Source organism: Ambystoma mexicanum, chromosome 3q (assembly GCF_040938575.1).
Source record: "Ambystoma mexicanum isolate Mex_15411 chromosome 3q, UKY_AmexF1_1, whole genome shotgun sequence".
Classification (NCBI taxonomy): Eukaryota; Metazoa; Chordata; class Amphibia; order Caudata; family Ambystomatidae; genus Ambystoma; species Ambystoma mexicanum.
Window position 1 is genome coordinate 225100432 of NC_090926.1, and position 18279 is coordinate 225118710.

Consider the following 18279-nt stretch of genomic DNA (forward strand, 5'->3'; position numbering starts at 1 on the left):
TTCCCTCTACCTTGTGCCTCCGCACCAATCCCCGCCCGGTGTAGCCCGTCGTGCTGTTGGTATGGCTGCTCCTGCCGTCCCTGCGACTGTTTTTGCAGCCACGTGACACTGCCGCACGGCGTCTCCACATCGCCCCCACCGTCTGCCACGCACTGGCGTAACAGGGGCCCCCGCAGCCCCCGCAGTGCGGGGGGGCCCGCGGTGTGGGGGGCCCCACCAGCACATGGCTGGGAGGGGGCCCCAGTAAAAAAAAAAAAAAAAAAATATTTTTTTCTAAAAAAAAAAGTTTCTTTTGAAATTCACTCTGCATTCATAAAGAAAATTTCTGTAACAGAAATAATTTCTTTATGAAGGCAGAGTGACTACAAAAAGAAACTTTCTTTTTGAAGTCTGAGGGCCCCCGTACCCCATGACATGGAAGACCCTAGGCTGGAGGCCTCCATGTCATGGGGTGGTGGGGGGGAACCCTATGCCTTCAAAAAGAAATTGTTTGTTTTTGAAGCCACTCAGCCATCATAAAGAAATTATTTTGATTATGGTTCGGTCCTTAACTGAAATAATTTCTTAATGAAGTTATAGTGACTTAAAAAAGAAACAATTGGGCTCATTCTGTCCATGCCGGTCCGGAAACAACGGTGCTGGTAAGCTTACAGGCACTGTTGTTTCCGGACCGGCATATTACAGGTCTGCCTGGTGGGGCTGCCGTGCCCGACAGGTCTGACCCTGCCAGGCACAGCAGCTACGGTAGGCAGACCTGTCACGGAAGCACCGGCACCGTTAACAATGGTGCAGGTGCTTCTGTGTCCCCATTCCCGTGGAGTCTGGGGTTTAACGAAATTACCGGCACCTGATTTCCCAGCCGCCGGACTTGAAATAGCATGGTGGCACCGGGAAGTCAGGCCATAGTAATTTTTTATGGGTCTGGCGGCAACCCGCCGGTAGCACCGGCACGGTTAACGCTGGACCCGTAGTGAGCCCAATTTCTTTTTTAAGTAATAGGGCCCCCCTTCAACTCCATGAGGTGTGCGTGTATGAGTCTATGGTGAAAGGGTGCACACTCAAATGTATAGCCGTCTGCCTGTGTGTGTATGGTGAAAGGGTGCACACTCAAATGTATAGCCGGCTGCCTGTGTGTGTATGGTGAAAGGGTGCACACTTAAATGTATGGGTGGCTGTGGGGGTGTGCCTGCATGGTGAAAGGGTGCACACATAAATGTATAGGTGGCTACATGTGTGAGTGTATGGTGAAAGGGTGCACACTTAAATGTGTGGATGACTGGGTGTGTATAAGGTGAATGGTGTGTGTGCTTGTGTACAGGGGCACAAGAAAACCTTCATTTCGGGGGGGCTAACCCTTCAAATGTTGGGAGAGGCGCTAACTTCACATGCGGTGGGGAGGGGGAAAGTTATTTGTGTGGGCGCATCCAAATTATTTACGCATTTTAATGAGACTATTCTAGTGCAGATTCAATGTTACAAGCAGTTAACTCTCTCCTATAAGTCTCCTGTTCCCTCTCTACCCTTCCAATCACTCCCCTGGCATGCAAGTACTAAACCCACATCACGATTTCAATCGCCTAAACAATGTGGAATTTGAATGCAGGTACTAACAGTGAAATGCTTTACGTTGGTAATTGCTGGGTTCCTGTTAACAGCAAAAACCAGGTGCCGTTTAAAATCTGTGTCTTGTTCGGTCTGGCAACTGCTCTAAAGGTTAGCCAAGTTGAGTCAATATAGCCCAAAATGTCAGGGGGGGTAGTGCTGAAGCCCAGTCAACTCAATGGTGTTGCGCTACTACTTGCGTTTAATGCCTTGCTTACTCCTAGCCCTATTCTTCCTCGTCCCAGTACTTATATACGAGGCAGTACGTGTGTTTGAGGCACTCTGCCTCATACAAAAGTACTGGGAAGAGGTAGAGGTACATGGAGGTAATGCCTGATTTAGCTACCTGTAATCTTCATCACTCCTAGTCCCACTGTTCCACATCCCAGTACTTACCTATGAGGCAAGGAGCCTCATACGAAAGCTCTGGGACAAGGAAGAGGGACGCAGAGGTAATTCTGGGCCAAGGAGCTGATTGTGGAGGTTGGGGTGGTGGGTTTTAGGGAGAGTGGATGTGTGGGGGGGCAGGATTGTGTGATAAATCATAATGGTTGTCCATGTCCAGGCTAAGCAGGCATGATATGTGGTATTAGTGGCTAGAGAGGCATTTTGATTTAGCCAGTCTAGTCATTCCTCAGTTTGGTATGACTTTCTTTTAACTGGACATTTCTGATAAAGTGGTCCTGCTAACTTAAATTACCTGGCTAGATTGGCATTTGGGTGCTGCCAGTCTAGCCATTTCTTACTGCGGCATTGTATATTTTTCTGGGCATCTGTGATAAAATGATATGATGTGATTCAAGTCATTTATAATGCGCCTGTACACAAGTGTACACAAGAGAGGGATGATAGAGGGAGGACAAGACAAACGATCTCACTAGGCCTTGTGTCATTGTGAGAACGAGAAGTGCAAGGGAAAAGGGAGCAGGGAAGTGCAAGTGAGAGGGGAGGGGAAAACAGGGCAGCAATGCTCTCAGTAAGTGCAGCCAGGGCAGAGCAGCTATTGGTTGTGCAAGGAGAACAATGGACTGCAGGGTTACAGTTACAGCCCCTAAGTGCATGGTAGGCCCGGAGGCAGTGCAAGGGTGACCAATCAAGAAAGAGCCTGGACTCAGAGAGACTCTGAGGGTAGCCAAGCAGCCAGTCAGTACAGCAGACATGTAGGTCAGGTAGGTCAGCAGGGGGGGAGAGAGAGCGAAAGCAGCAGAGAAGAGGAAAGCTTTTAGCTGCTTCCGAAACTTCAGGTTGTCCGCCTCAAGTTTGAGAGGGGCAGGGAGGCCATTCCAGTTGGAGGCACCAGCAGAGGAGAGAGGTCTACCCCCACTCTCTGCCTGGAGAAATGTCTAAGCCTTAGAGAGTTGGAGGTAGCTGAGTGAAGGGTTAGAGAAAGAAGGTATTTTGGAAGAGAGCATTGGATTTAGTGTTGGCACTGGCCCCAGAAAGCCTTGTGGGCAAAGCAAAGGTTCTTGAACTTGATCCTTGCAGCCAGTGGAGAGATTTCAGGGCTGGAGAAATACAATCCCAGGGCTTGAGGCCAAGGCTAAGTCTTGCAGTCCTGTTCTGGATTATTTGCAGATGAAGGAGACTAGAGGAAGACAGATTGAGAAAGTGGCTGTTGCAGTAGTCCAGCTTAGAGACAGTGAGCTTCTGGTAGAGAGTGAGAAAGGGAAGAGTCCCTTTGAGGAGGAGCAGCTGGTAGTGGGACTTCTTGGTGATGTCCGAGATGTTAGGAGAGAAAGAGAGTGTGGCCTTGAAGATGTCACCAAGGTTTTTTGCCTCGCAGGAAGGCAAAGGAAGAGGGCCCAAGGTGGTCTGCTATAGTGAGAGAGGAAACACAGTAGCAAGGGTCCCAATGAGAAGGATCTCTGTCTTACTGGCATTAAGGCAGAGATTGTTGGAGGCGCACCAATCCTGAATCGTGGATAGACAGTCAGGAATGAGCAAAAGAGGAGAGGAGGATGAGGGGAGCCTGAAGGAAAGCTGAGTCATCCGCACAACACTGAAAGTTAGAGGATAAGGTAGAGATCAGGGAGGCCAAAGTGGCCAAGTAGAGGTTGAAAAACCAGCGTGAGAGGATAGAGCCCTGGGGAATGCCACAGGTAGAGAGAGGTGGCGGAGAGAATGGGAACCCGATCGACCTGGGAGCGGAGTGGCGGTCCAAGTGGAAGTAGGTCAGTCACTCGGTCAGTCACTCTAGGGTCTGATCTGTGATGCCCAGGTTCTCACAGAGTCGATTGATCAGGATGGCGATGTTGACCCTGTTGAAAGCAGAGGAAAGATGAAGGATGAGAATAGAAGGAATGTTGGAATCAAGGTTAGAGAGCAGCACAGGTGTTAAGGAGAGCAGTTTCCATGCCTCTGGCAGCTCTGAAGCCAGACTGATGGTCATGGAGACAACCAACAGATTCAGTGTGGAGAGTAAGCTGGGAGATGGCAAGCTTTTCCAAGAGTTTGCTCAGGAAAGGTGGAGATTGAGCGATAGTTTTCCAGCAGGTAGGATCAGCAGACTGCTTCTTGAGGAGTGGGTGCACAAGGGAGTGCTCAAAGGGAGAGGGGAACATTGCAGTGGCGAAAGAGTGATTACAGAAATCGGCCAAGGCTGGAGCGAGGGTGTCAATATGGGCTTTGATGGTTCTGGAGGAGCAGCGGAGCACCTGTTTGGACGACACTTTCATAGATCGGACTTGTCTAGAAACCTCGTCAGGTGTTGTCAGAGAGAAAGAGGAAAAAGGAGGAGGAGAGAAGAGATGGCCAAAATGGGCCGAGAGAGGAAGAGGACATAGAGGACAGGATGTCCTGAGATTTAGCAGAGAAATGAGAGGCCAGAGCTGTACAGAGGGCATGGGAGGGAACAGAAGAGGTATAGACCATAACAGGATTGACCAGTTCCTTGCAGATTTTAAAGAGTTTGGCCGTGTTGTTCGAGGCCATGGAGACACATGCTTTATTGTGTGCTCTCTTCTTGATGAGTGTTATTGCTTTGACTGGCATTTTGCTGAAAACAGTCTAGGTATGTCTAAATGTGGCCTGGCATTCTGTACTATAATGTTATTACGTGTTTACACTGGTCTACATTGTGCAGCCAGTTGGAAGCATTAATGTTCCTGTGCACTGTTGGTGACTTGCATGTATTGGATTGTGTTACCCTACAAAACAATTGCAAACACTCTGGCTTTATAGCCAATTTATCTCAGAAAGTGTGCTGTATATTGCATTAAAACACATATTTATATGTTTTTCCTAGTGCAGTGTGCGGCATACCCCTTCAGCAGCACGTTCATGCGTATTGTGCAAGCGTGACAGTCTAGGCCGGCCCAGAGTGTTACGCAACCCGTGATTTGTTGCTGAGTTGGGGGGCCCCCTCAGCATGGCTCGCAGGGGGGCCCCCACATTTTGTGTTACGCCACTGCTGCCACGCTGTTATGGCTGCTTGGATGGAAGGTATGTAATCCAGAGGAGTGTGCCCCATGAAGCCCTGAAAGCTTTTGTTTGTAAGCTGGGGCACCGTGTGCACCCTGGTTGCACGACGATTAATGGTTCCGGTTAATTTGTTTAGGCTTAAACATAAATTGGACGGAGACAGTGGGTTGGTGGTAGGGGTGGTATAATTTTTGAAAGGCCAAATTACCTAAATGGTTTTTTCGGGGGCCCTGTGAGGATGGAGCTGTCGTGTGTGCAGGGGGTGGGGGGTGGTGGCAAACGAAAGGTGACTGTCAGTAACAATAGTCGAATGGTGCCACATTAAAGGCTTCACGTGTAGCTGGGATATTAGAACAGCTGCTCCCATTTTTTTGACGGCGTACCCGCTTTATCTGGCAAGTGGGTAAATTGCCATTTCAAAGACACGCCTGCTTCTCTGTGCACAATACAACTGTATTACTGGACTGGGTGTTTATAAGCACTTGTACGCTGACAAGCATCTACGGCCAATCCTTAGAAGCTTTTATTATACAGGGACACAAAGCCATTTATAATTAATCAATAATAACGTAGCACCAAACTTATATTTTTAGGGGGTGGAGGTATTGTGTCAACGACACGCCTTTGTTCTTTTTACAGAGAGGTTCAATTTCGGTATATTCAGAGAGATGTGCTCATTTATCAACAGTGTGCCTGCACTGTCATTGAGGCGGCTAATTGTTCGTACTAGACTATGCATCTGTATGTTCTCGTTTGTTGGTGGTTTGTTATTAGACCATAGACCAATAGAAGAAAAATCCCCATCTCTTACAATCGGTCGCTGTCATACTGAACAGTAATCTGTCCCGACAAAGAAACCCGTGTACATTTATCGTAGATTCACCTATATCCACTTACGTTTGAGTTGTTGTCCGTGCACACATGTATGCCTCCCTTTATCTGTATGATGAGCGAGTAAAGCCAGTTATCCTTACAAAAACATTACTATCTGAAGTAGACCGGAGCGGGAAATTATATATATAATGGTAGGAGACGTTTATGTAACGTAATTATATTTATTATATTCAACATTTAATAACATAAACAAGTTAAATGTAAGAAAGGAGGAGGGAAGCTGCTAACAGTAAAGGGAGCTGGGCAGTTGTCTTTTGACTGCAGCTCTCTCTTCTAGAACTCTAATCACACCTGGATTCCAAGCATTGTGATTCTACATACTATAATGTAGTCAGGCATGTCCCACTGAGATCAGGCAGCTCCAACTATGAGGTTGTAGTACTACACATCTCCTTCCCTTTCTATTGTTCACAAACTATGTACAGAAACTGACAAACAATTGTTCTAGCTGGTTCATGTAAATTCCACATAGTCTTCCATCCTCTTCGGCAAACGATAAGCTCTGCCAGATCTGGACATGCCTCCATCATATCTGGAGGTAGTTGGCAAAGAAAATTGAGATTGTTCAGATTTGCCATCACATTTCTTCTTAACAACACTATAACAATCACTCTTCACCCTACCGTTCATATTTTTAGAAATTCTAACATTTCTGTCCATCCTATGCCCTACATTTCTCTTTTCTTTCTCATTAAGAACCTTACTTTCACACATCCAAATTCTTTCTACATTCCATATTCTTTTATCCTCTGTTCTGACAGCATGACGAAAAGCCTCTATAACCTTAATGGGTTTGGACCATTTGCATGGTCCACTTCTTAGAGCAGGAGGAAGTAAAACCTTGACAAATTTACCAATAGCTGTGGACATATCATATTTGTTGCTACGTACCTTCTTATCATAATTTACCTTGTTTCTCTTTTGCATTTCCCTAATTTTTTTTTTTTGCATTTACTAGATTCTTCTCTATTTCCTTACTTTCTTTGATAAGCCAAATGGGAGCCAATTTTGTGTTTGCCTTCCTTCCCCTACTATGCTCAAAGGGAGAAATACCTGTACTGGTATGTGGGGTAAAACAATGTGCAATTACTTTCTCCCTGACAGCATCTTCCCAGTCCATCCCATTGGCCCAAGCCATCCTGATGGTTTCTTTCAATATTTTATTAAAACGTTCCACTAATCCATTGGTTTGAGGATGGTAAATGGAGCTGGTCTTATGCTCAATGGCAAATTTTTTACAGAAGTCTGCCACTTCTTTAGACTTAAATTGGGTACCGTTGTCAGAAAGAATACTTCCTGGATACCCTTCCCTCTCACAAATATTTGATAAAAATTCAACTACAGTTTTGCCCGTGACACTGGAAGTAATTAAAACCTCTACCCACCTGGTGAGGAGGTCTATGACTACCAAACAATACTTTTGTACACCTTTACAACATATGGGACCTAAAACATCCATACTTATATCCCTCCAAGCACTATTAGGAATGTCGGTAATAACCATTGGTTGCCTAGAACCCACACACTTTTTTTCATCATCACAACAAAGGATACATTCCCTAATATATCGCTCGATCTGCAAGTCGCAGCCAGGCCACCAATAGTCATTCCTAATTCTTTGCTTGGTCTTTACTACTCCTTGATGACCTTCATGTCCTAGTTCTATAATCTTTGAACGAAGCTCCATCGGAGGAATGACTTTATCTCCTCTCATCATAAAATCCCCGTGTACATAAAGTTCATCTGCAACAGGCCAAAAAGCACTTAAGTTGGCTTCTTCAAATTTAGATTTCTTCATACACTCATGACTTTGAATCAATTCTTTTAATTTCTTGATGTCATGATCATTTGATTCGGCATGATCCCAATCATCCTTTGATATGGAAGAAGTTTCCACACAGAAGACAACTTCCATGTCTTCATCTTCATCGACCACCTCGGAAATGTTAGTTAAGCGAGATAAGCAATCAGCAGACACATTCTTTATTCCTGGAACATATGTCACAGTGTATTTGAACTCTTGCAGCATCATGACCCATCTTCTCATCCTGTTGGAAACTTTATTAAGACCCTTTGACATGAACACTTAAGTTAAGGGCTTATGATCAGTTCGAAACTCAACTTGGTTTCCCCATATAAAGCTTCTAAATTTGTCAGCTGCCCACTTGATGGCTAACGCTTCCTTCTCTATAGTGGCATATGAAATCTCTGCTCCCTTGAGTAATCTCGATGCAAAAGCAATTATAGATTCGTGCCCATCCTTCTCTTGGGACAACACAGCCCCCAGGCCCACGTTGCTGGCATCCGTAGTGATGATAATCTTGTCACTGGTACTAAAATTCTTTAATGCAGGAGCAGAATTTATCGCATTCTTTATACACTTGAATTCATCTTCACATTCCTCATTCCACTCAAACACTTTCTTCTTAAGTGCCTCTCGTAATGGAACAGTATGGATGGCAAAATCCTTGACAAATTTAGAATAGTACTCAGCCATACCAATAAATGTACGAATCTCATCCTTGTTACTTGGGCTTGGCATTTCCACGATGGTGTTGACTAATTGTGGTTTCGGAAAAATTCCTTCTGCTGTAATTTTATGTCCCAAATATTCAATTTCTGTGCAATTTATCTTGCATTTGTCCTTGCTCAAAGTCATGCCTGCATCGCATAATTTTTTACATACATGTAATAGTCTCTCGTCATGTAGTTCTTGAGTGATAGCATGAATCAATATATCGTCTTGAAAGCAAATGACACCTTTGGTATCTTTGAACATCCCATGCATAACTTTCTGGAACACTGATGCCGCCGATACTAATCCAAACGGCATTCTTTTAAATTGATATAAACCATCAAGAGTTATGAACGCAGTCAATTTCCTTGAAGTTGTGTGAAGTTTGATTTGATGGTAAGCAGATGATAAGTCAAGAGTTGAAAATATTTTAGAAGGTCCAATGGTAGACACAATTTCTTGTATATTTGGTAACGGATGCCTATCAGGTATGACACATTTGTTCAACTCACGTAGGTCAACGCAAATTCTAAGTTTTCCAGATTTTTTTCTTATTACAACAAGTGGTGAAACCCATTCACTGGCATCAATACTTTCTATGATTCCATCTTCTTCCATTTTCCTTATCTCCTTACTGACTTCCTCTCGTACAGCTAACGGAATGCTTCTCAATCTTTGAGCTATAGGTTTTTGGTCTGGTTTGAGTAATATCTGATGAGTATAACCTTGCAGACATCCAATTTTATCTCGAAAAACTTTTAGTAAACCAGCTTTACCTATAACATTGCTACCATTAATCGATTCAGAATTGCTACCACTTATAGACAACACTGATTCCGAGTTGGTGGAATCGACTTTCACTCGTAATTTACTTTGGTGAGTCCAACTGAGTAGAGCAGTTTTCCCTTCACCAGTGATGTATATCTTGCCTTTGGCAACTCTGTTCTTAAATTTCAACTTTCCCCAATGCCAACCAATGACATTGATCTTCACACCTCCATATGCTCTTGGATTGATATCCGTCTCATGTAAAAACTCATGTTTAGTCTTGTTCCAAAATCGTCTTGGCAGAAGCGTATATTTTGCACCAGTATCAACCATCATACATACTTCATTTCCGTCAATAGACACCATGGCCCTTGGACTTTCCAACACTTCTTCATCGTCATCATCATCAGTTATGGTGCATACACAATCCTCTTGAATTTCTTTCTCACTGCGATCACTGTCAGAATTGTCTCCTATCCAGTTCATAGCATTGTCACGTGATCTGCAACATTTAGAGAAGTGACCCTTCCCTTTGCACTTGCTACAAATGATCTTTAGTGCTGGACAATCCGGGTCATCAGCCCAATGATTCACATTTCCGCATCTATAACACCTTCCTTGGCGTTTACTTCCCACTTTCCTTGATTGATTCTCTGGAATGTTTTTTCTGGAACCCTCGTATGATGACCCTTTTTGACTATATTTGCTTGACCTTTTGTCCGTTTTCGACAAATTGTATTGTTTTGTGACAGATCTCCTTTTAATAATATCATTGTTGATCATGGAAATTGACTCCTCTTCAGGTGCATCATGCATTTTACTAATGGTGCTTCCTATTTTTACTTGTTTCAACTTGTTCTCTAATTCCTTAACACACTCTTCAGTGTGTTATACTTCTTTTGCCACACGGAGAACAACGTCAAAGGAAGGATCACTTTCTAACCACAGTCTTTCCCTCACTTTACTACTGCGACACTCTAACATAAATTGGTCTCTGAGTCTCTCATCCAGTTGCTCATTGAAATTGCATGACTTTGCTAATTTCCTCAATGCAGTGACAAACTTTTCCACACTTTCTCCCTCCTCCTGTGTGCGTTTGCCGAACTTGTAACGTTCTAAAATTATGCTCACCTTCTTTTCAAAATGTTTGTCAATTTTTTTTACAGCTCGTTGGTATTCATTTAGATCCACACTCTCCTCTTCTGGTAATTCTGGAAGTGTTTCATATTTTTCTTGCCCAACTGGACCTAAACAGTGCAAGAGTAATGACTTCCTCTTTTCTGCGCTACAATTGGGACCACAAATCACACCTGCATAATGTTCAAAGGATTTTATCCACCTCTTCCAAGGCAAGGCAGGTTCATCAGTGCTGGGCATGAAGAAAGCAGGCGGAGGCACACTGCTAAATGCCATGTCAACTTGATTTGGTGAGAACCACAAGTATGTGTATGATTCTGACCACAAAGTGCAAACTGTGCCAGTTCAAATTCTGCAAAAAAATAAAAAAAACACAGTATGTGGGGCACGGTGATGTCCAGAAACCGTGTTGTAATCAGGTATTATATACTACCTGCCGTTGTGCATGTATTTATTTTTGATTGAGTAACTGTGTTCAACCGCCTCTTGTCAGTAGAGAAATGGATCCTCAGTACCATTTACAAGGTTGACATTCACTTCAACATAAACGATTCCTTAAACTTGTGATGTAAACCCCAGCAGGTAATATGCTTCTAATGATGACGTGGGTACCTTAATTGCTTCCAATGCACCGATTTGCATTGGAGAAATAGAACAAAAGGAAAATAGCGTACTGTCCCTTTAATGATTCCTTCCTTCTTCGGCGCATTCAACGCATGCGCGAACTTGGATGAGCAGTGTCCACGGAGAAAGCCGAAGGAAAGGCTGAAACAGCACGGCAACGTATAGCGCGGCCTAGCAGATCGATCGAGTGCCTCATAAAAGAAAAGCCGTCGCAGCTTGGTAATGTGCAGCGCAGCCCAGCAATAAATCGAGTTCCTTATATATTTTAATGAAGCGATTGGGACGTAGCGCCAGGACGATGCGTTGGGGCGAAATGCCGATCGTTACCTTCAGGATCTGGAAGACGGAGCCGCTGCTACACCCGGGCATGAGCGGAGCAGCTCCATATACATGGATGAAGTACCCATCCCATCCTCGTCGCCAATGACGTAGACCGGAGCGGGAAATTATATATATAATGGTAGGAGACGTTTATGTAACGTAATTATATTTATTATATTCAACATTTAATAACATAAACAAGTTAAATGTAAGAAAGGAGGAGGGAAGCTGCTAACAGTAAAGGGAGCTGGGCAGTTGTCTTTTGACTGCAGCTCTCTCTTCTAGAACTCTAATCACACCTGGATTCCAAGCATTGTGATTCTACATACTATAATGTAGTCAGGCATGTCCCACTGAGATCAGGCAGCTCCAACTATGAGGTTGTAGTACTACACTATCCATATCTATCTTCTGTGTTTTTAGCGCGTTGGGACCTGTATTCCGTGCAGTGCTTTTTTATTTAATGCAAGTCGTTCTGGAATTAAGGTATGCCTTTGTTGAAAATGTCATCTATTGGCTGTCGCTTAGATCGGCGGTGGTAGGGTTAGTGAAGTGGCCGCGAATAGTAGTGCCGCATTTTATTTTTACATCACAGTCCATTGCACACAGTCGTTTTTCAAATACTACTCTCATGTGGTCATTGAACATAAAGAAAAACATCAGGTCCTCCCACCGGAGTGAAGGTGGGGGGAGGGCGAAGAGACACCAGTTATCATTACGTATCTCTCAGTAGCCCCCCCCAATGTTGAATCAGGTCGTACAGTCCCACAGCTAGGGTGTTTGTTCATGAAGGTCTGGGATGCCCCCCCCTTTTATTTTACATTCTGTGTGCGCAGCCAGCCACCACGTGTTCTATGACGGGTAGTCGTAGCTTTTCTAGCCCAGACTTACTTCTTTTCCTCTGCGTTCTTAATACTTCCTTAATACTGTAAATAAAAAGAAAGCCACCATAGCATGAGATAAACCCACCCTACATGGAACACAGTGAGACCTATATCTGTGGGGGACAGAGATAAGAGGTGGAGGGGAGCTGAGCGATAAAAGCTACCAAAGCCTTATTTTACTACCAGGTTAAGCATTGTTCTGAACAGTTACTATTTATATAACCTGCAGCCCCTTGGGGAATCTCTTGGATACATGGATTTATTGTTTTCATGTTGTGCCGACAAGGCTCTGTTGGGGCTAAACTTCACAAAAATGCCCAGACTCGCTGTAAGTGGAAACCGTTGCTGTGACAGGCCACAGCTTACAAACTTTACTAACCTGGCACCTCAGCAGGGCCTTCAGTGGTAACGGAAAATAAGCTGGGGCTCATCGAGGGGGCGTGGACTAACAGCAAGGGGGTCGCAGGCCCATTAGGGGCCCGTGGCAGCGCCCCGGCGCAGAACCAAATTTCTGAGCCGGCTGGGGCTACCCCAGGCCTCCTTAAAGCCAGGTTCCCCACCTTACAGACTAACCAAACCATTAACACATACAATATTAACCCCATCCCATTTCCTCTCTTCAATATTCCTTTCTCCTCTGTTAGGGAGAATTCTCTGTTTAGGCTGAATTTCCTAACCTAGTGCGTCCCCCAGCAGCTTTGCTGGATTTTTGAGGTTTATTTTTTTCTCCTGCCAAGAGTGAGACTCTTTTACCCTCACTCTTGGGCATGATTTGAGTGTGTTTCTTTGACTCTAGATGTGTTTAATGGGCTATGGCAGGGGTGCACAACTGATTTTGACAGAGGGCCGAAAGTACCCTACATGATGGCTATAGTGGGCCGAAAAGTAAATGTGGGTGGGGTGGTTGGCGTGGCGTGGCAGGAGGCTTTTTCAACCCCTAATATTTATTAAACACTATGCCCCATGGCTCCCACCCCTCATGCAAACACTATGCCCCAAGGCCCTCACCCCTCAACCAAACACTTTGCCTCATGACACCCCCCTCAAGCAAACACTATGCCCAATGACACCCACCCCTCATGCAAACACTATGCCCCATGGCCCCCACTCCCCAACCAAACACTATGCCCCATGGCCCCCACTCCCCAACCAAACACTATGCCCCATGGCCCCCACCCCTCATGCAAACATTAGGCCCCAAGACACCCACCCCTCATGCAAACACTATGTCCCATGGCCCCCACTCCCCAGCCAAACACTATGCCCCATGACACCCACCCCTCATGCAAACACTATGCCCCAAGACACCCACCCCTCAAGCAAACACTATGCCCCATAGCCCCCACTCCCCGACCAAACACTATGCCCCAAGACACCCACCCCTCATGCAAACACTATGCCCCAAGACACCCACCCCTCATGCAAACACTATGTCCCAGGACACCCACCTCTCATGCAAACACTATTCCCCATGACACCCACCCCTCATACAAACACTATGTCCCATGGCCCCCACTCCCCAACCAAACACTATGCCCCATGACACCCACCCCTCATGCAAACACTATTCCCCAAGACACCCACCCCTCAAGCAAACACTATGCCCCATAGCCCCCACTCCCCGACCAAACACTATGCCCCATGACACCCACCCCTCATGCAAACACTATTCCCCAAGACACCTACCCCTCATGGAAACACTATGCCCCAAGACACCCACCCCTCAAGCAAACACTATGCCCCATGCCACCAAGCATGCACCATGCATACATACTCATACAGACCCCAACGCCCCCCCTGCATACAAACTAACAAGCATACACCATGCACCCATACAGACCCAAACCCCCACCCCCAACTCAGCACACAAACCCACAAGCATACACCATGCACCCATACAGACCCGAACACCCCACCCCCAACTCAGCACACAAACCCACAAGCATACACCATGCACCCATACAGACCTGAACCCCCCACCCCCAACTCAGCATACAAACTCACAAGCATACACCATGCACCCATACAGACCCCACCCCCAACTCACCATACAAACTCACAAGTATACACCATGCACCCATACAGACCCAAACCCCCACCCCAGTACACAAACTCACAAGCATACACCATGCACCCATACAGACCCCACCCCCAACTCACCATACAAACTCACAAGTATACACCATGCACCCATACAGGCCCGAACCCCCCACCCCCAACTCAGCACACAAACCCACAAGCATACACCATGCACCCATACAGACCCGAGCCCCCCCACCCCCAACTCAGCACACAAACTCACGAGCATACTGCATGCACCCATACAGAGCTGAACCCCCCACCCCCCAACTCACAAAACAAACTTACAAGCATGCACGCATACAGACCCGGACCCCCCACCCCCACATCTCAACATACACTGAACGTGCACACAACAACAATAAACATTCAGGCAGACCCGACCCCTCCAACCTCCCCCCCAGCATCTCAACATACACTTCACTTGCACACAAACACATTCAGGCAGACCCGACACACACCCCACCCCCGCATCTCAACACACACTGCACTTGCACACCAACACATTCAAGCAGACCCGCCACACACCCCACCCCGCATCTCAACATACACTGAACTTGAACACAAACACATTCAGGCAGACCCGACCCCCACACCCCCTCCGCATCTCAACTCACACTGCACTTGCACACAAACACATTCAAGCAGACCCGACACACACCCCACCCCCGCATCTCAACATACACTGAACTTGCACACAAACACATTCAGGCAGACCCCCTCCCCCCTCCGCATCTCAACACACAATCCACTTGCACACAAACACATTCAGGCAGACCTGACACACACCCCACCCCCGCATCTCAACATACACTGAACTTGCACACAAACACATTCAGGCAGACCCGACCCCCACGCCCCCTCCGCATCTCAACACACACTGCACTTGCACACAAACACATTCAAGCAGACCCGACACACACCCCACCCCCGCATCTCAACCTACACTGCAGACATACAAATACAAACACACCCATACACACCCAACACACACCCCCACCTCCGCATCTCAACATACATACAAAAACAAAAAACACAGTCAGGACGGACCCGAGACAGACACACACACAAACATACAGCCCCCGCCCCCATGTACTTACCCAGACGTGCTGGAACGCTGGCGAGGCTTCTGGCACTACGGCTGGCGTGGCAAGCAAGGCTGAAATGCCTTCCGGCATCAAGCCTTACTGGCCACGCCAGCCGTAGTGCTGGCACTCCATTGGTGCAGCACACACGCACTACGTGGCTCATAGGAGCTGCATTGTTCGTGTGTACTGAACCAATGAGGGCCAGTGTTTTGTCCGGCCCGAAAGACAACAAAGACTTTCCTAATGGAGGGCGGCCGATGCTGCTTGCGGGCCGCCCTACATTAGGAAAGTCTTTGTGCCTCGCGGGCCGGACAAAACGGCATGGCGGGCCGTAACTGGCCCGCGGGCCGTATGTTGTGCACCCATGGGCTATGGGGTCTTTTACTCCATAGGGCTTCATGTGTTTTTGTGATGTGTGTTACACAGCACCCTCAGTGCAGTAACACAGGGGTGTCATAGTGACCCCCCAATATAGACTCTATACCCTGTGACTGACTACTGTCTCCCAGGGCATGTAAAGTCACCATTGACTTTACTAGTCTCAAATTCTGAACAGAACCAGTACAAACCATCATATTGTGGACGTACTGGCTGGGGCAATTCGATTGCCCCGGGGTCTGCTAGTCGAGGGGGCACGTCTCCGTCCCCCCTGATCGAGTTTTGGCTGGTGGCAGTGCATACTACTTTTTATATTCGACCGCAAATATATCTCTATGGGATTTCCCATTGTTCGAGGCTACCAACTTTAATTATTTAATTCCTATAGCCTCGAACATACCGCCGGTTTATTTATTTAATATTAATTCTCCGGTTGGTATTTTTTGCCAGAACTCGGTTCTAAAATGGCGTTTGTGTTCGCTTCTGTGACTCCAACCCAAGTTGAGCCCTTTGTTCCACTTTTTGGCAGGCTTTTCCACAGAAGCCCTCCAAAGTGGTGCCCCTCTGTCTGGGGTACTTAGGAGGGGTGGAGGGGGATTTAGGCACCCTGGACTGAGTTGCCTAGGCAACTCAAGTCGCACTCCGTCCTGATTGGCTCAAGTGGTGAGCCGGCCGGCTCACCACTTAGCATGTTGGAGTGACAGCTAGGCTGAGTGAATGGGGGTTTTCTGCATAAAAGCAGGGCTTTGGGGACTGGAACTTTAGAAGTCGCCACAGGACCTAAGAATCCGACGAGGGAGATGCTGAGCCAACCTGCTACGACGACACCACCGGTGGAGCCCTGCTGAACCGTCTCACCACTTTTCCCAACGACAGAGGAGATCTCCAGCCCGGAGAGTCTTCTTCCTTCGACTGGTGGGGATAACCAGTCTGCTTCCTTTTTCGCTTCCTGGAGCATCTCGTGGCCGCCTTGCCTGTGCCAAGCACCCCGGCAACCAGGATACCATGTTTTACCACTACCGCGAATCAAAGGGTAGTACCTTTAACCAGAAAACTCTGCGGCTGGTTTCTTCCCTGGCAGTGCAACGACCTTCATCATTCCTCCAAGTCGAGATCTTCCCTTCCTCTGGACGACGCCGCGACTTGCACCCGCTGCCAGGAACAACTGCCCCGCTGGAGGATCCTTTCCACATAAGGTACCGTGTTCCGCCTGGCTTCTCTTGCAAGACTGTACGGGGTAAATTTAGCCCCCGGCTTTCGACCCTGGATTAGCCTGGGACACCCTGGCTAAACTTTTCTGAGCCTAACTAAAACCTTTCTGAACTCTCAGCAAGACTTTTTAAGCCTGTTGTCATTGTGTGATCTTAGGTGCATTTGTGCCCTGCTCTCTCCAAGAGTGGGCCCGGCCTATGGACTTTGGCTCACAAGTAACTTTTGACTTTCCTGCCTTGCTTAAGAGTTCCCAAGTATTAGTGTGGTGTAATTTCCTACATTCTTCCTTTTTCCCTCCCTTTTTAGTTAACTTATTGGAGTGCCATCTATAGTTAAGCGCTCACCTCTGTCTGGAAATAAGTGGTGTTAACTAAGACTTGTCTGATAAGGAATAAGGGATGTACATATAATAATAGTAACTGTGTTTAGAGTGATTTACAATAATAGTGCTGGAGTGTTTCAATAAGTGTGTTTTTAAATAAATAATTATATACCTTGATACCAAAGCTCTGGTCAGTGTTTGCTTGTGCTATTGTGTCTGAGTGCCTATTGTGTATACTTTACATACTGCCTAACTCTTCTTGAGGGAAGTCTGACTGCTCAGCCACAGCTACCAGGTAAATCTGGGTGGTACAGACTGCTACCAAGTGGGTTTACTGCCAACACCTGTAGTCCTAAATCTTTTGCAGTGGTCCCCAAGGGAACTGCACAGGTTTCTGCCTAACACTGGTGGCAGCAGTGGGATTTGTATTGAGTATACATTTTAGAGTGCTTTAGGATACCTTAGTGCAACTAACCACAAAGCTTAGCACTGAAAAAGTAATCTTTCTAACATGTCAACTATGGAAAATTATAGTCAAGAGTCCCTTGCTACAAAAACTGCTGATTGTTTAAGAGTTCTCTGTAAGCATAAGAATCTCCTGACTAAAGGCAAGAAAATGGAATTGATAGAAAGGTTTTTAGCTAACCAAAGTCTGGATGATGGTTCAGAGGAACCTACCATGCCAGAAACTGTAGATAACAGTATAGAGATTGATGTTGATCAAAATGTTGATAATCTTGAGGAAGAGTCAGAAGAGGAGGGTGAGGCTACTGTGACTGTCCCCCCTAGGCCTCTGTCTGCTCTGCCAGCTGTACCTACTGGACCTTTGCCAGGTCCCATGCTTAGTCCTCAATATCTTGAGCTAGAGAAAATGAAACTTGAATTAGAATTCAAGAGACTGAATACTCAGGATGAACAAAGACACCAGGAACTGAATCAAGAACTCAAGCTAAGGGAAATGGAGCTCAAGCATGAGCTAGAAATGAAGAAATTATCTGTAGACAATGCTTCTCTCTCTGACTCCTCTATAAGTTC

The 18279-nt window shown here is 46.3% G+C and overlaps 1 long non-coding RNA gene across 1 annotated transcript in view; it reads right to left on the reverse strand.

Annotated features, from left to right (window-relative positions):
• LOC138582355 (uncharacterized) overlaps positions 1 to 87 on the reverse strand; it is a 233634-nt gene extending 233547 nt beyond the window's left edge. Inside the window, exon 1 of the long non-coding RNA XR_011305013.1 lies at positions 11 to 87. This is a non-coding gene — a long non-coding RNA (uncharacterized lncRNA). The remainder of the gene's footprint in view (positions 1 to 10) is intronic.
• Positions 88 to 18279: the final 18192 nt, after the last annotated feature.